This window comes from Triturus cristatus, chromosome 9 (assembly GCF_964204655.1).
Source record: "Triturus cristatus chromosome 9, aTriCri1.1, whole genome shotgun sequence".
NCBI lineage: Eukaryota > Metazoa > Chordata > Amphibia > Caudata > Salamandridae > Triturus > Triturus cristatus.
This window is the reverse complement of record NC_140592.1, coordinates 910,522,592-910,544,659: the sequence shown is the minus strand read 5'-3', so window position 1 is coordinate 910,544,659 and position 22,068 is coordinate 910,522,592.

Below are 22,068 nucleotides of genomic sequence, written 5' to 3'. Positions count from 1 at the left end.
GTTTAGCCAATTAAAACCTTCTATTCTAGTAGACTGGGCTGCACACAGTAGAGCTACCTACAGGTAGCTGGAGAGCTATCAGTAGCTCACAAGCTACTCGTTGGAGAAACCTGGTCTAATGCATGGTCTGGGATAGTTACCTGAATAAGCTGTGAAAAAATATCACAATTAGTCCTGAAGAAATAAGAATACACCTAAATATGAACCTTTCCTGGGAAGATGAAACACAATGTAACAACAACCTGTATGGCATATCAATTCATTGCTCCTTCTCTCTTGGGTAAGTTGTAGCCCACACGGGGTACTTTGCGGTCCCCATGTGTTGGAGGAACCCAATAATGAAGCATATCACCCTCGAGTGAGTGGGGGTTTTCGTCCACAACACTGCTGTGCCCTTTCCTTTTCCACAGTTTTCTTTCTATTTACATTGCTACCCTATATTCTGTGTGAGTTATGATCTATTGGAAGCAGTATAGGATAGCTTCTTCTATGTTGTAGCCTATTCTTCCTTGAGACCCCCTTGTGTGTGATACATATCAATTCATATATCAGCTACACAAAACAATTCCTTCATTTATAAAAGAACACAGAAAGATACATACTCTGGCTTACAAACTATTATAAACTATTGATGTGTGTAGTAAAATGCCCATGTTTGCGTGGTCACTGTAAGTTATTTCTAGATTTGTTTTTTTTGTTTTTTATTACTCTGCGCAATGGCACACTACTAACCAGGCAACATTTGTTCTGACCCCTTAAACAAGTTGGCTACACTCCTGATTTGCTTATTTAACTTACCTATAAGTCTCTAGTATATGGCAGAAAAGTGTACCCAGAGTCTGCAAATTAAATGTCACTTGTGAACTGTAGCTCACACTGTGTCACCGCTAAAGTGACAATGCAAAGCATGTCTCAAGGCCTGCCCCTGCAGCCAGGGGAGGCAGTTTTAAAACTGCCAATTCGATGGGGTGAAATAGATTCTTTGCCAGGCATTAACCTTCCCGTATAAATCCCCTGACAAGTAGGCCCTACAGGCCCATTAGGCAGGATGCATGCTATTTAAAAAGTAGGGCATGTAAACTTATACATGGGTACTTATATTTTACAAGTCCTGGCAGTGAAAAATCTTCAAACTGGTTAGTCGATGGTTTAAGGCTGCCTTGCCCACATGAAAACACTGGGCTGCATTATAACCCCTCATAATTCTCACATTCAGTCCGGTAATAGCTAGAAAAATAATTAAAGGACAGATTGTAATGGTTATTCAAAATCCAACTTAATAGTCAAGTCTGATTTTAGATTCCTTTTTTGGAAATTTCTATTTCTGAAAGTTGTCATTTTCCTGTCTGAACACCGACAGAAACGCACATTTGGCTCAGTGTCACCCAACTGTTGATGGCTCCCTTATGATAAAATGTGTATTGGTCCCAACACAGAAGACAAAAGGATGGGTAGAAGTTTTTTCTCCCTGACTGGATGGCCATCTGGGCCATGTCCAGGATTTTAAATAACTTCAAAGGGTGCCTACACTTTCTCAGGCAGATGCAGCTCATATCTGGGCTTGCCCTCTATTCTCCTACTAGCCAGCCAGGCCACAATTGTAGTGGGAGAGGAGCTGCCTCAGAACCAACCTTGAGTGAACACAAGGGAGTGTTTTCCCATAAGCATAGCCACACTTTGGGGAGGGCACAGGGAGCTCTGCACAGGGAATTAAAGGTTTTGCTATGTTGGTTTGAGGTAGAGAGGGGCACTGTGAGATAGTAGAATTTTGTGATACCCTCAGTGCCCTCCAAAACACCGCTGGACCTGTGGAAGACAGAAGAAGGACTGCACCTGCTATTGTGACCTGTGACCTATAGGCTGGACAAACTCCCATTTGTACCTAGGACTGAAAAGCGGTCTCCAATGGTCAGTTGGCTGACCTCCTGTTGAGCTACAGGGACACAAAAGCTGCAAGAAGCCCACTTTCCTGAAGAGCCCAGCTGACACGCTCCAACTGGACCTGTCCTAGACACTGCTTGTGTGAGCCCCGTCCCTTAAGTGGTGTATCTAAGGTCCTATGGGCCTTAGATAAGTGACAGAATGCACTCCTCCTGTCTAACCCTAAAACCTGGGACATGGAGACTTTTTCAAGACTTTTTTTGCATGAAGAACTGACAGAAGACCACAACCACCCTGACAAGCTCATCCTGCCGAGGGTGCATCATTGGTGGGCTTGACGTTGCCGTAACTCCTGCTACATTCTACACTGTACTTCGGATCTGTCAACTATTAGGCTGTTTTTGACTCCATCCCTGGAACCCATTGATGACCAGATCTGTTTTTAAGACGGTAGCTCTTGACCGGGATGATCCATCTCTTGTGATTGACCCCATGAGCCTGAACTTTGACTTTGCCCCTGTTTTGCATGACCAGTTGCCAGTGGTGGGAGCATTGTGCTTTTTGGCTGTAAAATCTACTTCAAACTTGAACATTCAAATTACTGGTTCGCCTTATTGGATTTTTGTTGTCTTCTGTTTTGGTCTCTTTTAGTTATTAAAATATACTCTACTTTTATAAATTGTAGTGAGGTTTTTATTGCATTACATTTTCACCCTTTTAACTGTTTCGGTGCTGCTAAATACTTTACACATTTTCCTATGTTAAGCTTCTCTACTCTGTGCCATAAATACAAGGGGTTGAGCTCAGATTTAAAATACTGAAACCTTTGTTGGACCTAACAAGAACTGTGACATTATTGGATGTTGTGAACTATCACTCACACCAACTGATAACCCACTTCTTCAAAATGCCGATCTCCAAATGTATTGAATTCAAAAAGGTTTCCAAAAGTAGGCCTGCTAACTTGCAAGATCTCCATTTCCACCGATACTAGCGAAAATATTTTGTTGCAAATTACCAGCATCTGGAAGCAAGTCTACATGCTTTATTGTACATAGTGTACCACTGTAGATAGGAGAAATGCCTTTCCATTTTGCAATTGCATTTTTCTTTCTCCACAGAGAAAATATTTTTCCAGGTAGAGAAACCTCTTCCACTTTTTCAATGCCCCCCATTTGTAGAGCAATCAGTTCTCATTCCTCTACTGGAAATGAATTTAATGCTGCCCTTGACAGGAGTACATCGCTAACCATTTCTAGAGTGCGAATGGGCCAAATATGATTTGTGAAAACTCACAAACTCTGAAGTTTGTGGTTTGCCTGTCCTGGAACACTCATGCCTTGCCTCCCAAGTAGAATTTGTTCATGGACATAATTACACCATTGTGGGGTATTATTGCACATGACAAAATAGATTTAACAGTATAATGTTCACTTTTGTGAGTACTTTGTACCCATTAATCAAGACATTTGCTCATGTACATTGAACTTAAAGGGCGTTGTGGATTGGGCCCCAGTGTGTTAAAATCCCAAGATATATGCATGCTGTAGGGTTTGAAAAGTTCAGATTCCAGTTTCGTAAAATTGGTATATTATTAGTTAAAAGCATTGGAGGAAATTGAAATTGGGTTATACCTTGATAACTTGGCACCCAGTGGAAATAAATGACCCTATTACTTACCAATAATCTTCATCACCCTGATTCAGAATTTTCCTCATACCCGTCCTAACTTGTAAAGCGGCTCCACCTCTGACACTAGGGATCTGAGATCCCTACAGCTTTAGGCCATCTTCTAATTCCAAATAGAAGAATAAAAGCTCCCTGCCACCCGTCCTCCTGTAATATATTAACTCAGAGAGAAAATGTGGAGGTGCAAAAGCTGGCAGGAGTGTGGAATGTGAAATGGTACAAGGAGGATTCTGAATTGAGGTAATGAAGATTATTGGTGAGTAATAGGGCCATTGCCTCCTCATCTACATTCTCCTTGTCCCAGTCCTAACTTGTGGGATATACCAAGCAAGAATCACACCGACACAGATTTGGATGCCAATGGCTTTATTGAAAAGAACAATTTCTTAATTGCCATTTGTAAAAAAGTAGTTTCAAAAGAGCCTTCAGCACCAGACAAATCAAGACTTTAATGTCATACAAAAATTTGTTGGAACGACCAAGTAGCAGCACAACAGATTTTTTGACTGGAGGAACCTCCTGCTTTAGCCCATGAGGCTGCTACCGCTCTAACGAAATGCCCCTGAATGTGGACACTCTTCAGCTGAATTTTATGCCTGAATAATTGCCTGTCTAATCCATCTGCCTTTAGTCTGGGAAGAAACCTTGGAACTTTGCTTACCTGAATCAAAGGAGAAAAACGTTTTGATTCCCGAAAATCCTTAGTCCTACACAAATAGATAAAGTATGACTCTTTGCATCAAGTGTAGATGGAAATCCTTCAATTTCAGAAGGAAAAACTGGTAAGATTACTTCCTGAGGTCAAGTGGAAAGAACAAGAGACATTTGGAACAAAAGTGAGGGAAAAGACGTAAGAAAGGAAAAGTTGACAGGAGTGCTCACAACTCCCCCAAACATTTGGCAGAACTGGATCCCAAAACAAAAGTTGTCTTAGCAGACAGCTATGATAACTGATAGGCTTCCAAGGGATCAAAGGGGGCTAACTGAAGACCTTGCATTGCCATCGATGAATCCCAAAAAGGAACAGGATTAATCAAAACTGGTCTCCTAAACCTGAAGCTTTTCAGTATACAAGATACCATAGCAGGATCTTAGAAAATCCCTTGGAACATGAAAAATTCTAATGGCAGCCCATTGAGAACAGAGAGTGAAGGGAGTGAGACCATTTAAGAAGCCATCCTTCTAAAATCCAAAATTGCAAAACTATCTAGGGTCAATTGATATAAGTCCTTTGAGAAACACCACTTTTGAAAAGTACCCCAGTGCTTTTTAAAGGACTCCAAGGTGGATGGTTTATGAAAGGATTGAATATCAAAAGCTACATCCTGAGAACAGCTGAGACCCATAAGTCCAACCCTCTCACATTCCAGGCCATCAGTCGAAGATGACTAAGGTGGATCTCTGGCAGAGTGGGAAATTGGAGTGGAGATGGATGAATTGACAGATGATGATAGATCCCCTTGGAAAGGGACAAGAGAAGTGAAAACCATGAACTTTGAGGCCAAAAAGGAGCAATGAGAATGACAGATGTCCTCACCTTAATCTTCTGCAGTACCCTCAGGAGGAGAGTAATTGCCGGGAATGCATAGAGAATCCCCTTGGGCCAAGGTACTGAGAGTGCATCAACTGCCCACACCTGGGAAGCTGGAGACTCCGAGCAGAAAAGAGGATACATAGCACTGTGTGGTGATGCAAATAAATGCAGCCAAGAAGTTTCGAAAACTGCACGCACACAATTGAACTCCCTGCTGAAGATGTGATACATTACTGATGAAGGCATGCTCCGGCTGAGACTGTCGGCCTGTACATTGAGAGACCCCATAAGATACACAGCTTAAATGGCAAGAAGGTGGGTCCCTCCCCAGGCAAAAATTTAAGATGCATGAGATTTAGACTCTTGCTCTTGGTACTCCCCCCGACAGTTCAGATAACATTGAGATACCTGGTTGTCTGTACAAGCCACCACACTCTCCCCTATCAATTCAGGAGAAAATGTTTGCAGAGCCTGTCAAACAGCCAACAACTTCCTTCAGTTTGAAGACTGACTTGCTCCCTCTCTGTCCAAGGACCCTTCTATTCCTGATTAGACTGCCCACACAGCCCCACATACTGGCATCTGTTGTGAGATATACAGGAAGGGGTATTTGTATGGCATGCTCCTTTGTCAGATTTGTCTCTGACTTCCACGAACTCAAAGCTTCTCTGATTGAAGGAGTATCTGGGATCAGGTGATCGTAGTTGCAAGTGCTCTGGCACCAAAATCAAAGTATATGATCTACCAGTGATTTGAGATGGATACTTGCCCAATGAATGACTGCTGTAGAAGCAGCCATCAGGCCCTAAAATCTTAGCCATGCTCTTGCTAACATCGTGGGATGACACGAAAGTTGAGCCACAGTCTCTTGAATAGCCATTATTCTATGAGCAGGTAGAAGAGCCAGTCCCGGTACTGTGCTGAACTGGACTCAATTGAACAACTTGGACTGGGTTGGTTCCAGCTTTGACTTTGGAAAGTAGATGAGGAACCCCAAACCTTGAACTGTCTTGACCACCAGCTGAACATCTTCTTGAGTGATTAAATCAGGGGCAGATAAGAGTAAATTGTCAAGGTACAGAAATATAGAACTATGTTGTAAGTGAAAATGAGCCACCACTGTGGTCAGTAGTTTTGTTAAGACTCTTGGAGAAGTTGCCAGACTAAAAGACAAGACCTGGAACTGAAAGTGCCAACTTCCAACAGCAAACCGTAGATACTTGTGACTCTTCGGATAGATGAGGGCATTGAAATATGTATCTTGAAGCTCTAATATGACCAGATAGTGGTTGTGAGCCAACAAAGGCAGAATTGACTGGACCGAAATGGTCCACCAGTAGGTCTTTGATCAGAGTCTTGAGGTCAAGCACTAGATGAACTTGACCATCATGCTTGGGAACCAAAACAATAGGGAATAAAATCCTTTCTGTAATCTGAGAAGAAGGCACTTGAGGACGAGGTCCTCGAAAAGGAATCTGATAGCCATACTCGATGACCTGTAATACCCAATTGTCCAAAATTGCTGCTTTCCAGTGCTGTAAAAACAGATATAATCATGCCCAAACTCTTTGATAGTCATTTGATGGGTTGTTAGTGCCTAGACTGGAAGTTTGGATGGCTTTTATTGGCATACGCAACACCCCCACCCCAGGCCCAGCCCCAAAAGGGACGCCTGTGTGGAAGAAATTGATTTAGCTTCTTTGAAATAAAAGTCTTGCAGCCCAGAATAAGCTGGCAAAAGCTTCAAAAATCTCTTTTTCTTCAGCTACCTTCAGCACCAGCTGATCCAGCTGTGGGCAAAATAGTTTCTGCTTGGTGAATGGAAGTTTCATAACAAGAGATCGTTGACTAAAGTACAACATTCAGGACTTCATCCGTAGCAATCTCTGTCCTGTTCCTGAAGCCCCTGCCTATGATGAAGCTGCCCATAAACTCAAATAAAAAGTGATGTCAGACAAAAAGTGAGAAAGCAACTCCATATTAGTGAGAATCGGTGTTTAATCCTCATTCTTCCACAGGGAATTAAACAAGGTCTGCAAGTCCTTGAGCAAAGCCAGTGAGGTGTCGGCCACATAAGTACCAGCTCTTATGGGAAAATTGGCCGCTGCGTGGGACCTTTTGAGAGATGTCTCAACTTTTCTATCAACCACATCAGATAATGTCGACTCCTCAGAAGCTAGGCTTGATGAGAACGCCATCATGGCTAGCATAGTGTTTACCTTTGGTGTCTGAGGAAACTGTTGATCAAAATCTTGCAAAACATAATGTTTAGTAAAAAAAAAAAAAAAACATGGAATTGATTGCTTATCCCAAACCTTCCATTCCTTGCACAGGATTGACTTTCTCGCCTGATGTAGAGGCGGGTCATTACAGTCAATCGTGCTATACTGAAAATATAATGCCTTCCTCGTGCTTGGGTTTCTCCTCAAAGCCCAAGACCTGTCTAATGTGGGCAAGAAGATCCCTCAATTGTGAACTCTGAAGATATTTGCCCTTGGGTTCATGATCAGTATCATCATCTGTGGAGTCTTGTTTTTGCCTCTTGGATGTAGATTACACTAAAGCAGAATCCACAACCTCTTTAATCGGAGCTTGCAGCTGTGATCGTGAAAGTTGGTGAACTTCCTCGCCTTCATCTGCTGGAGGCTGCTTAATGTAATGTTCTTTCTGGGAAGCCTTTCTCCCTTCCATAATGGTGAGCAGGGACTGAACATTCTATAAATGCATTTTTCCTGCATTATACCGCTCTCTAGCAACAATCTTGCTATTGCGAGATCTCAACATCAAACAAGCGAGTGCGCGCATCGAGCCAACTGCGCCTGTGTCTGATACTGCGCACACAGCTCATCATCGTGTCTGCTGGAGTACAAAACACAAGCACACTGTCCCAGCCCAGCACATGGACAGAACAAACATTGCACACCCACTCCTTGCTGCCTGCAGCAAAGTGCAGGTAACAATATAAATAACAACATGATCAATAAACATTGTTCCTAAAATTATAAAGGAATTCAAGACAGCTTACTTCAATTACAGGATTACAGGTGGAGCCTTTATTCGTCTATTTAAAAATAGAAGACAGCTTAAAGCTGTAGAGATCTCCGATCCCTAGTATGGAAAACCTCTGTCAGTTAGGAGTGGGACGAGGAGGATGTAGATGAGAGGGTAAAGTGTAATTTAATGTACAGTTTGCTTGAATTTAGAAGCTACGCTGCATAATGTTACTCTACCTTTATACAAAACACACAAATATGTAGAACATATATATAGAAAGATTGAATGCTCCCCAAATGAGTGAATGACTATGAAAGACATTGATTCAAGTAGGGGAAATCTTGGTCGGACTGCAGATAGATCGTTGTTCTACTATGCTTGCAATGGGAATACAATGTGACCATGCAATTCACTTTTTTATACATTAACAAGGACTTCATGCAGGCACATCTTTGTTTTACGGTCTTTGTAAGCCCAGTCATAGAACAAAACAATATCAGTCAAAATTATAAAAGAGATGAGATATTTAAATGCATTTAGCAAATTTATGGGGAATAGTTTGCATTTTGGGATGATTAGGGTCCATATTTATCAAGCCTTTTTCCCCGTTTGCAAATAGGCAGATTATCAGAATCTGCCAGTTTGCAAGTGGGAAAAAGCCTTTTGGGATGTATTATCCCAAAAGTCCATCGCAAAATAGAGAATCACAAAATTTGCGAATCTCTATTTTGTGAATGCAATTAAGGAGTTGCCAATTGCGATTCCTTAAATGCAATTCTAGAAGCACCAGAAATGTGCTATTTCGCCTCAAGGAATTGCAAATTACCACCAACTTCAGTTGGTGGTAATTTGTGATTTTCTTTAAAAAAGCACTTTTGGGATTTTTTTAAAGTGCCATATGTCGCACATACATGCCCTTTGGGCATGTATGTGCGCAAAATGTGCACAAATGCATATTTCAGGGGTGCAAGAGTGTGTTTCCTTTTTAGCACCCTTGAAATTACATTCTCAATTTGAGATTCTCTAATTGGTAATCGCAAATTATGAATGTCTTCCCATTCATTCCTATGGGCCTCCTAGCACATAGGAATGAATGGGAAGGTATTCCCAATTTGCGATTCGCAAATAAGGAATATGTAGGATTCGCAAAATGTTTAGCAAATCCTACATACATTGCATTTTGCAATTCTCTAATTGCGATTGGCTAAAAATCGCAATTTGAGAATCACAAAACTCTTTTTTGATACATATGGCCCTACATTTCTACAAAGCAATTTGGTCAAACAAAAGATAGACACAAATTACTAGAGGGTGTGCAGCACTCTCATGAACAGGATCCTTCTCATCATCTTCCAAGTATTGATCACAATTTTAATGTAGCCTCTATTTAATTTCACGAACCATCTATTCATTAGTGTTTTACCTATTGTCAAAAGATTTTCTCATGTATTCAGGATCAATTTCCTTATAGTAGAATATAAAATAAGGTTAAAAAAACACTAACAAAAACTGAAGAAAAAACTAGTTCAGTTCAAGTTCTTTATTTCGATGGTTTAAAAAATCATCATAAAAAGTACATAATATAAAATACAATAACACATATAATGTATACATTTCATTATTATAAAAATAACCATCGACCAAACTGTTTCAATTCCTATAAAATACAATGTAGAATTAAAAATAGGTTAGTCTCTAGTGTTCCTTAGTCTTACAACAGCTTTCAAAAAGCTTACTATTGAGCATAAAGTATGCATGTCATTTGCTCTTTGTAGGAACAACAGGGCTACTTTCGCATTACGGAATTTTCCATGTTTTAGAATATCGACCAAAAACATACGCCTAGGGGAACGATAAAATGGACACAATAATACAAAATGAAGGGTGTCCTGCGGAGACAAATTGTCGCAGCCGCAGGCACCCTTCTGCTCAATAGTTGCAGTAAAACCAGACGGATAAGATAAAATATTATGCAACAAATTGAGCCTAAAACGACACATTAAAAATCTCTCCTGCTGATTATGCAGCAAAAATAGGTAGGGTTCCATACCGCTGTGTCTTTAACTAGGCGATGCGCTACAACTGAACGTTTTAATGTTAAGGCTTTAGTTTCCCTGAGCATCTCCCATTTATCCAGCAATAATCTCTTAATTTGTAATTTGCTATTTCTTGAGATTAGAGCAGGGGTACTAAAAAGGGTATGCTGGCCTACGGATTCTAAGGATATTTTGACATATTTCAGCCATGGGATTAGCATTCCTTTGTCCCTTTGTAAACAATCCGTAAGAATTTCCTTGCTTAGTTCAGCATCCGGGTTAGCCCAGATGCTAAACCAAGCCAAAACTGGTCTAATCTTAACCTGATCTGCGATATATGGGATACCGAGTTCAGAATGACCAATTTCAGCTGGTATTGTGGGTGGGATCTTCAAGATTCTACGGATGAATTTATCTTCTTCTAATTGTAGCTGTTTAACATCCCTGAAGCCCTACACCTCGGCTCCATACACTGCTTTGGCTATACTTATTGAGCTATATAAGCTCATTACTTGCTCCGGGGACCAGCGTCCCAGTCTTTGGGCAAAATTCATTATTGCACCACAAGACGAAACTAGTTTGGTACAATGTTCCTCCAGCAGTGTGTCAAATTGGATTTTCCCCTCAAATAATAGGCCTAGGTACGGAAAGGTGGTTACAGTGCCCATAGTATGTGTCCCAATATTAAATACCGGTTTTTTAGTCGGTTTCTTGCCTGCGATCAATGCAAAGGATTTACTCAAATTTATGGAAAGATCCAGTTTTTCCATAAAGTTTACAAATCCATTAATCAATATTTGTAGACTTCGTGGAGTCCGAGCGAGGAGGACCGCGTCATCCGCGTACAAAAGGACTGGTATTTGACGCTGTCCTACCCTAGGACAATCAGTTGCCTGGGCTATGAGTGATGACTCCAGGTCGTTAATATATAATGAGAATAGGACGGGGGCAAGGATGCACCCTTGCCTTACTCCACTGGAACATGGGAAGGGATCAGTTTGCCCACCCTCCATACTATAGCGAACTCTCGCTGTAGTGTTCCAGTGTAGCTCTCTCAGGATATTTATCAGTCCCTGGTCAATCCCCAAAGAGTTCATCCTTTCCCAGAGCTTGCTTCTATTCACATTGTCAAAGGCCGCCGCCAGGTCCATAAACCCCATATAAATAGTACCATTACTTGCTCTGGTATATTTGGCGACCAGTAGGTATAAATTTAAGCATTGATCACTGGTCGATTTTCCTGCTCTGAAGCCATACTGGGTGTTGTATGATGCTCTTCAGTCCAGGCCATTAAACGATTTAAAACCACCCGCCCCAATATTTTGGCCGAGACATCAATCAATGATATAGGTCAGTAACATTGGGGGTTGTCCTTAGAAAAACTAAAAGGAAGAGCAGAAGAGAAAATGGCAGGGTGTAAGAAAGTATGGCCCTGATTCCAAGTTTGTCAGAATCAAGGTTCTGTTTATCACCCCTCATAAATGACAATACCTCTGGGTGCGTTATTTATCAGGTGCATAAATGGCGCCTATTCTGGGTTTTTTTGGAATAACATTGGGATTTCTGCATGCTACAACAAATAGTGTGCCCTTTTCACTAGTTAAATGTTGACAGGCTTAGGAAGGATTCATAAATGGAGGATCGCAAGGGAAATCCCCATATAAATAACAAAATGAAAATAATGCCTGTGTAAAAGGATTGAAAAAAAGGAAGAATGGGGCAAGGGTGAGAATGCAGGCTAAACGGGAAAGAATAGAACAATGGGATAAATTGATTGAGACCTGAGCAGTGCTCTCCATATTTCATCTTTTTCACACAGTGTATTTCACTACTAAATCAAAAACAGATGTACTTCAGCATAATTTTAGTTTTCTTAATGAATTTCTCACAAACACAATCAATGCATATTCTCCAAATATATGTAATACCGTGTGATTTAATCCATGCTTTACCAATTGTCCCAAAACACAATATATAACAAATAAGCAAACTGCCAACATTTGTTTTAGAACATGTATTAGTCGCTTATTCGGGGCAATCTAAGTAACTTTTACTCCCATACTTTCACTTTTGAGGAGTCATTAGCAGCTAAATTATACATATAAAACAGGGTCGATGAGACATAGGCCAGAGAGTTTCTTATTAATAAAGCTAAAGAACAAGCAAGAAGACCCAGAATACTAATATTTCAGTTTACACATTTACAACCTACAAACCTATTTGGTACGTTCTAGGGTCAAGGTTCGTTTTCTGGTGTAGATATCTGGTATTTTTATACTTTACTTTATTAAATTTTTCACTCATAATTTTTCGGTTAACAGAAATATACTGCATTACACATTTTATTATGATATAGACGGATTAAAATATGTTCAAATTAAATATTATATGAGTATTCTGAGAAATCTGACGGTGCCAGGCAGGCTACCGATGTCCTGTGGTCCCTGTACTGTGAGGCCCCGACTGGAAATCAAGGACCCCTTTTTAACAAATGACCCTCAGAGTTATGAGGCTGTGCTGTCCAAGGCTTACTGAGGGGAAGTGCTTTAGGCTAGAGATTCAACAAGCAACAATTAATAAGTTTCTATGCTGTCTGTTTTTTTTCTGTAAACAAATGGAATATTATGTGGTATGGTTGAATGACCTTATTTTGTAATATTATCGCAGTACCCCTAAGATGGTCCTTGGGTTCATATTAATAAGTCCATAGCTCAGTCCTGGTAGAATGGCAAAAAGCAGTCGGGCTTTACTAGAGGAACATGTGTTAAGCATTTCAGAGTATCAACATAGACGATGAGTAATTGACACTACTTGAGAGAAATCTGAGTCTAATTAATAAAAATAGAGTGTATTTATATCTTAATTTAGGCACCAAAAAGAATGGAGTAGCATACTTATAACTGGAGTTGAAGCAATATTAATGAAATCAGTACAGTAAAATACATAGACAAAATAACATTGCGGTTATGGCAAAATCCACTACTGACAATTGGTCACTTGCCGGTAGAGTTACTTGGAACCTTTATAGGGGTATGGTCAAACGGGTCCCAGGATCAGGCCACAACAGTCTGATCAATTTTACCATGGAGTCTGGGTGCAGAGTTGTTCTGGCTGTCCTTGGTGGTGAACAGGAGCCATGGGTGGTGCTTATTTTACTGCTTAAACAGTGCTTCAAGAAACAAAATGCAAAAACACAATAGGTACACAGCTGCTGATGTTGGCTTGGATGATGATTGCATGGTGTTCTCTGTAGCTGCAGCGTCGAGAGTGGGGGGTTGGTAACCAAATTAGGGACCAATAAGCCTTGTCAGCAGTAAGCACAATTAAAAGTTTCCAGAACTTCACTGGGTCCAGGGGTGTAACATAGCAGCCTGAAACTTTAGGGCAGGGGAGACTACAACTTCCACAATGCACTGGGCCACCTGGATTTGGGCAATCCCTCGGAGGCCCCAATGGCCAACAATTCTTTGGATATGGTGAGTGCTTTTACCTGCAGTTTGCAGGGGACTAGTGCCACTAGTTCAGGGGACACTGAGGGTGCTTATGGCTTGCACAAGAGTTCCTCTCCTCTGGAATGTCAAGTTTTAGCCAAGAATGAAGTCATTCATTCAGTTGCTAGTCTTTTGCCTCAGGGTCAAAGTATCCCTATTTTGCTTTGTGCTGGTGGGCAAAATCCTGTTGTTGGCAACGCAGGTCTCCTCTTGGTCCATCTTTGAAGTAAGATGTTTAGATCTGAAGTTCTGGTTTCTGGGGGTCCCTTAAATTCTAGATAAATGGAAGTTAGTGGTGTGAGAGCTAGGAGCCAATGGACAGCTGGTCTCTGCAGCTAGTCCGCCCCTGAGGTGACCGCATCCGGTGGTGTAGGTAACCTTTTTTACCCAGAACCAACTATATCTCCCCTCTTAAAATGGCAGAATTATATTTCAGCCGTACAGACCAAGCTGTTCACCCTAGAGGTGTGACCAGCCTTCCTGGGGATGTACCCCTCCTGCATAGCTAATTTCCCACCTTGCCCAGGTGCTGGTGCACCTGGAGCAAGGGGAGGGCTGTTTCCTCCATAAAGGGAGGAGAGGAGTTGGCCTAACGGTTAGGGCGCCTGACCTCGAACCTGGGGGAACTGGGTTCGAGTCTCAGTAATGACGCTAAACATCCTGTGATTCTGGGCAAATCACTTAATCTCCCCGTGCCTAACAAAAAAATGAATGTGTGTCCTCATGTAACGTAACTGGTGCTATGTAAAACTCTCTGATACCTGATTGGATTCGGGTCAAGTTTGCGCTATATAAAACTCTGCAAAAAAAAAGGGCCAGCCCAGCCTTTGATGCTCACAATTCTGAAATGCCAATTCACTAACCTGCTGGGGAAGAGAAGGCACATTGTTTGATACCAAACATGACTCATTTGAGTGATACCATAATGGAGCTGCCAATCCCGAATCCTATGGAAAGCTAACACCTATGGTAGTTTCCAATGAGGAATGCTACTAAAGGCACATATAGGCTGGCACTTATATGTCCATATCTTTAATGTAATGCACCCTGTTGGCAGGTGGAAATACATATATCTATAGTGCCACCATTTAAAAGGCCTGACAGCTTAAAGGTGGTGAAACATCATTGAGGTCAACTAAGCCCCTAAAAGTACACAGTGAATAGCCCTTCAATTAGTTTTTCCCTGCTGTGAGCCCTATCTCTTATATAGGATAACATTGGGTTGCCTTATTACAGCAAATAGGTTCTAACATATCATTGAAAGCAGGTAAAGATTCAATGTTTGGTGTCTGAAAAATTGTAATTTAAACTCCTCTTTAAAGTCAGATGTTAAGTTACAATTTTGAAAATGGCACTTTCAGAAAGTTGCCATTTTCCTGCCCTATTAGTGCCTGCAGCCTGTTCCCAAGTCAAATGAATAGATGTAGTTGGTAGCTGGGCTTTGTTTATTTCTCCCAGACAGCCACTCAATGGAGCGATTGGATGTGTCTAGATGGGTAATTTGCTGGCAGTATAAGGGGGAAAGGTGGGCACAGCCCCAATTGCAATTCAATAGACTTTGCCCTGCCTTCACACAAAGGACCCGTCACCACTGCATTGTTCATTCAGCCTGGAGCCACGACAGGGGAGTCAGGAAACTTCAAGGACTTCAAAGGAAATTCCATAGAAAATTCCTCTACTTCAAAGAAAGCATCAGGTATAAAGATAGGACCCTCAGATCCACTATTCAGTTCACTTTTTAGAACTATGGAAGGACTCCGAGGACTACCTACTGCTGTGGCCTGCTATGTACTTCAGAGGACTGTGTTGCTGCACCTAGAAGGACTGGTCTGCTACCTGAAACCTGGTTTGAACCCTCAGAGGTCTGCCCTGCTGCTTGAGCCCTGTTCCTCTGCTGAACCCAGAACTACCAGAGTGAGTTGGCTGGCCACCTGATCAGAGCCTCGGGGACAGAAACAGTACCTGGACCCAGCCTGAGTGAGTCCTAACCCACCAAGCGGTGCCCCCCCAGTCTTGGACCCTTAGTAGTGGTGTTAAAGGTGCCCAGATAGCTAAAATCTAAAACGGGGAACTTAGAAATTCTTTGGCTTCTTTAGCTAAAAACTACTCTGAAAACTGAGAAGAGAACTGGGCCGACCTGCATGTCTATCCACCCAGGGTGCATTGCCATTCAGCCTGACTTCACAGCTGCAAATCCTGTTCACTCTCGCCGCCTACAGCCTCCAGCGTTGTCCAGCTGGAGATTTTCAACTTTCAAAAAATTCCTAATGTAGAAATCTTCACTGCAACTTTGTCTAGCAGCTCCCTGAAAATGACTTTTCCTCTTCAGACTCTACCTGCAGCCGTGCCCCGCTGAACTTTACCATCTCTGACAATTTTTGCAGAAATTTCTTCTACGTCTGAAGGTAAATGCTTACCACGCAAATCAACTTTTTGTATCCAACTCTTGCTCCATCGTAGTTTGCCATATTTTTCGACTTTGACCTGGTATTGCATGACTAGATGTCAATGGTTGGTGCTTTGATCTTTTAGATGCTAGTTTTTACCATAAACTTTAAAAATTCCTAAATCTGGTTCTATTGATTGAATTTTTGATGTTCTGATGTCAAATATTTTATTAACATGTACTCAATTTTTGTAAATTGCTGTGGGATTTTTCTTGTTTTGTGTTTTCACTTTATTACTGTTTGTGTGCTGCATAAATACTTTACAAATTGCCTCCAAGTTAAGCATGAATGATTTGTGCCAAGCTACCAGAGGGTTAAGGACAGGTTAATTTAGTGACTCTTGTGGTTCACCCTGACAGGGATTGTGGAGCTTGCTTGCAATTTCTCACAAGGAGGACTTGATTAAAAAAAAAAGAAACTCTGATGGGGTGATGATGGGACCTGGGAAGCATCTGGTCTGAAATATGTGAAAGGTTTTCGGGGATCCTTGAGGGGGTTCTGCTGCTCTCCTGGCATCTCCAGAATCGTAAAAGGATACTTGTGGTAGTACCACTGCCCTCCTTGAGCAACACCAGCACTAATATGGAAGTTTTCAGTTAGGTCCTGGGGATTATGGGCACTTTTTTTTGTCTCAGACACTTCTTTTCAGCATGTGCCCACTGACGTGCTTCTGGTAGCTCCCAAATGCCCCTGCTACTCTGTGGGATACTTGTGCTTAGGCTCCATGAGCCGAACAGGATCCCAACCCTGTGCAACCAGGCCAACACCCCTCAGCTCAATATGCCCCTCTGTGGAGCTGTCAGGGGTCTGGGTCTGGGTCCCTCATCTCTCCTGCCCCGCTGCTCCTGCCCATATATTACCTATTGCTCCATGAGGAACAGGTAAGAGCCTGTACAGCAGTGTGTCTGGGGCTGCTCTAGACCGAAGAAAGCCCGCTTCCCATGGGCCTCTCAGGCAGACCCAGTGATGGTTAGTGGTCCCTCCTTCTGAAGAGGCATACTAAATACTGCATATATAAGTTGCTTGGATGATGTTAGTCCTCCAGGGCACTGGTCAGCACAAGGAACACATCTAGAAAGTTGAGCATGATATACTATTTGTGATCAGGTGCTCTAACGGCAAAGACCTTCCCTAGGGGAATATTTATAAAAACCACTGGATGTGACTGTGGGGATTTTCTTAAGCCAGAGGGTGGAAAAAGCACAAAGAGCATCACATTTAAAATTGAAGAACGTGGGGCCCATTAGCCTGAATTATATTCTCCTGTGGTTAGTGCACACCACCAGGAGTCCAAAACAGCCCACCTATTAACCATTACAAATTCCCTATACATCATTCTGGGATTTCTCTGGTTCCAAACTGAAGTTGCAGTTTGGAAGAGTTCGCTCCATCCTGAGTTTTAAGTTCACCCCAAGCTAACATTGCAACACAGGGTATTTCCCTCAAAGCCTTCAAAGGGAGACCCTGGTGGGACTGGTTCGAGAGGTCTATCAGCTCCCCTTTCCCCCTGTGAGAAGGGCATGCCCAGACTATTCAGTTACATGTCAATGATTCAGCCAATTCAGATTTCTCCCCCTCCCTCACCACTGCAAGGAGGAGGCTAAACCCCAGCGAATGGGCGTATTGTTGAGGAGCAGCTTTGATCTGCCTGCTGGTCAGAGGATTAATTAACTTGGCCCAGCAGGGTAGTTCAAAACCAGAATCTAATTATGGGCAGGCTTAGGGAATTATCATACAAAGAAAACAATTATCAGACTAATCTTAGAAAATAAATTACTAGAATATTCATTCTGTCCAACTAAAAAATTGGTCTCAACCCTCTCGTCCAAAAGTAAAATCATGGAAAGGGAAGCTACAGCTATGAAACTAAGTAACAAATATGAATTTACTCAATGACCACCAGCATATGTTTACTGTCAGTAACCTATGATACAAAGCAGGATTTATCAAAACAATCTTTAGGACATATTTCATGTAGCAATACCATTGAAAAGGTAGGAGGAGTATATAATGAATGAATGAAACAGCACTTATACAGCGCACGGCTACTCCGGACAGTGTACCGGCACTGACAGAAAGTCTGCACACCTAACTGAACAAAAGTACTTCATTTGCTGAATAGCCAGGTTTTTAGTTGCTTCCTGAAAATGGACTGTTATGAAGTGGCCCAAAGTGCCTTTGGGAATTGATTTCAGGCTTGGAAACCAAATAAGAGAAAGGTCTATCACCGCTTCTAGCGCAGCTGACCCTGGGAATGGTGGCTAGATGACCATAATGTCCGAGGAGGGGCATAGTATGATAGCCTCCTCCTAAGGCAAATGGTGCCATTTCCATTTAGAGATTTAAGTGCCAAGACCAGTGACTTGAATTGGATCCTCTTTTTCACATCTAGGAGCAAGATTGAGAATGAATCTAGCAGCTGCATTCTGAGCCACTTGCAAGCAGCTCAAGAGCTATTCGGCAGACCCATATTTAGGACATTTCCTTAGTTGAGTCTGGAAGCAATTAGGGCCTGAATCATTGTTTTTCTTGTATCAATTGAAAGGTGAGGTAGAAATGTTCTCAGGGCAAGTAGCAGCCCGAAGCAGGTGCCCAATAGAGCTTGAATTTGGGGTTTCATGGACAGTGCATTATCAATTTTGAGTCCCAGATTTTTTCTCCGAAGTCTCAAGAATAGCCAGGGAGGGAGTATCCTAGGGGCACCATGATTGCAAGACCTCAGAAGGTGGAGTTCCGAAGAAAACAATCTCTGATTTGTCTGGATTGCATTTAAGTTGGTTAAATACCTTTGAGAGGCATATTCCATGCTATCACCCTCAGAACCTGCGCCTTTCACACAAGTAAAGAGAAGCTGTTTGTCGTCCACATAAGATAATACTTTGGCTCCGCATGATTCGGCCATATGGGCGAATGGAGTCAGATAGGCATTGAACAGTGTAGGGCACAAAGTTGAACCCTACACGACGCCCACCTTCATATTCTGTATAGGGGATGCAAACGGGGGACTCCAGAATTCTTGACTTCTATTGTCCAAGATGGATGTCAGCCATTTTAGAGCAATGCAGCTAATTCCAATATTCTGTAGCCTATTCAATAATCTGTTGTAGGGGATGGTGTCAAAAGCCGTCGAGATATCTAACATAAACACTCTTGCCCCCACAATCCAATTTATCTTTAATGTACTCAGTTACCAGTAGCAAGGCTGTTTCCACGCTGCAGATGGCTCTAAAACCAAATTGACTGGAGTTACAGCAAATTGTTACTTTTAAGGTAACCTGAAATGATTGAATTAACATGTTTTTCCGGCACTTTTGAAAAAGCTGGAAGCATGGATATAGGTCTATAGTTGGCCAGAACTTTGTGGTCGGCTGATGGCTTCTTGAGTAGGGGAATGATTTTGGCATGTTTCCGGGAAGAGGGCATTATTCCAGATGCTAGAGAGGCATTAAGAACTTTATTGTTCACTAAATTAATGGTCCGAGCCACCTTGGCCAGGAACTGAGCCGGACAAGGATCGACAGAAGAGCTCGACAGATGTTTCATGGCAGATAGAGACTCCTCCGGTGACATAGGCAGTAGGTGAAGGATTAAAGGGGCTTCGCCATGGGTCATTCTCAGAGCTGGTGTCACCGTGACATAATTGTCAACCTGAGACACACTTGCCAGAGTGATTTGAATGGTCACTATTTCAGCATGAAAGAAATCTGCAAATTGTTTTGTCAATTCTGCCGAAGGTTGCAGGTGTTTAGTGATGGGCCTCAGGGTTCAGAGAAGATTTAACAATTTTAAAAATCGCTTTAGATTTTTAATTTGTTTCCTTAATTATTTTCTCATATTAGTCTCTTTTCACTAGGCTGACTTTTGTGTAATGTGCCTTCAGTGCTGTTTAATAATTAGGTTTATCCTCGGAGCTATAGTTTCTCCGCCATCCCCTATCAAGGCGCGCTTACAGACTTTCTTTTACTTCTCTTTAGGATCTCATTAAACCAAGGTTCCGACTGATTTGTTTTATGAGAATGTCATGCAATGATGGGAACTAACTCATTTATATTCTGAGTAATCCATTCATCCAGCTGAGTGGCGTCTGCCTTAGGATCACCTGAGAGTAAGGGGAGAGATGTTTTGAGGGCAAAGCACAAGTCGGTTGGAAGAATTCTATGGAAAGCTCTGGACACAATTCCAGTGTCTGTGGGTAGAGTCTTTTTTCTTTTTGAGAGTATGAACCACAGTCAGATATTGGTACGACCAGATTAGTGGAAGTTGGTCATCTACTTTAATATCAGAGTAGATTTGGTCTAATATATGGCCTTCCCTATGAGTAGATATGAACACATATGGGGTTAGGCTGAGGGCAGACAGAGTATCTGTAAGTTAACGTATCATTAAAAAAAAAGATGGTAACCTTTTAATCAATAACAGTGTATACATGTAGGAGCTGAAAGGGATTTAGTTAAAGGTCAGTAAGCCAGCAGGATGTGCCACTGCATGATATATCAGAGATGACTTTCACATTAAAAAAATAACGTAAACTATATCATAAAAACAAATCAGTACAGACCCCATGGTAAAGACAATTTATTTAAACATATCTTTTGGGGAATTTATCTTACTGAACAGACCAATGTTGCTAGTTGAAGTTGAATGTGGTATAATTTAGAAGAGGTAGAAAAAAATGTTTATTCATGGAGCATTCCCTCAAATGGGAAGTGATAGAAATTGGTTTTCTGATTGGCTACGGTATGTGCACCTATGCCCGGCAGAATCCACCACTCTAGTCAGAATAATGGGATTACACGTCTACAATAACCCCTGCTCACCCCCTTGGTAGCTTGGCACGAACAGTCAGGCCCATCTCAGAGGCAATGTGTAAAGCATTTCCACATAACAAACAGTAATCCAGTGAAAACACCACAAAAGGAGACCACACCAATTTTAGTAAAAGCTCCAATATTTACCTGTGTAAAACAAGACCAAAATGATAAAAATCCAACATACAGTAATCCACAATACTAATAAAGCAAAAGTAGACTTCATATACAGTTCCTTGAAGTTGCTAGCTCCATCTAGGGCTATAACGCCATTGTGAACAAACAAATCCAATAGTTCCGGCCAGTCGTGGTGTTGCGGGCCAGCCATGGTGTTGGAAGACCCGTAAATCAGTACCTTTGAAAATGCAGGGTGTCAGACCTTGCGGTGAACTCCGGAGGAGCGGTGTCGGCAGGTGTCGGTTCTGGAAGTTGGTGCAAGAGATGTCGGACCCTTGAAGTCGCTTGCGTTGCAGGTCAAACCCTGTGAGCTTGAAGTCAGGAGCCCCGGTGTCCGCAGGGGTCGGGGATGCACTGTGAAGCCGAGCGGTGTGACATATGGTGCCATCAAGTGTAGGCAACGGCCCGATGATGGTCAATCAGTGGCATCGGTGAGACCAAGGCTGTGGTGTGAATCGGGGCAGTGCTCCTTGTGCTGCTGACAGGTTATGGTGCAAGCAGCGGCAGCTTCATTGCTGAAGCACTGTCGTTGGTGGACCCAAGGCTGCGGTGTGAGACTGGACAATGTGGTGTGTGGGGCCCACAGGCGTGGTTCAGGCAGCGGTGTCAGTTGACGAACTGGAGTTGATTGGGCTGGCATCAGTGGGCCAAAGCTGCAGTGTGGGACGGGGTGGCGCATTGTGTAACTTATGGGCGGTGCCCCCAAACCATGGTTCAAGCAGTGGTGTTGATGTCAGCTTGGAGCAGCATCATCGGTAAGACCAAGGCTGCTGTGCGAAGCGGGACGGTGCTGTGCGTTCTCCATGAATTGTGTTCACAGGTCACAGTGCAGGCAGCGGTGTTGGTAATGGCATCATGGCGTTGTTGGGGATACCAGTGTGGCAATGTGAAGCAAGGTGGTGCGGAATGCAGTATCCACAAGTCACGGTGTAAGCAGCACCTCAGTGGCAGCGTTGAATGTCATTGTCGGTGAGACCAGGGTTGCAGTGCGAAGTGCAGCAGTGCCCTCTG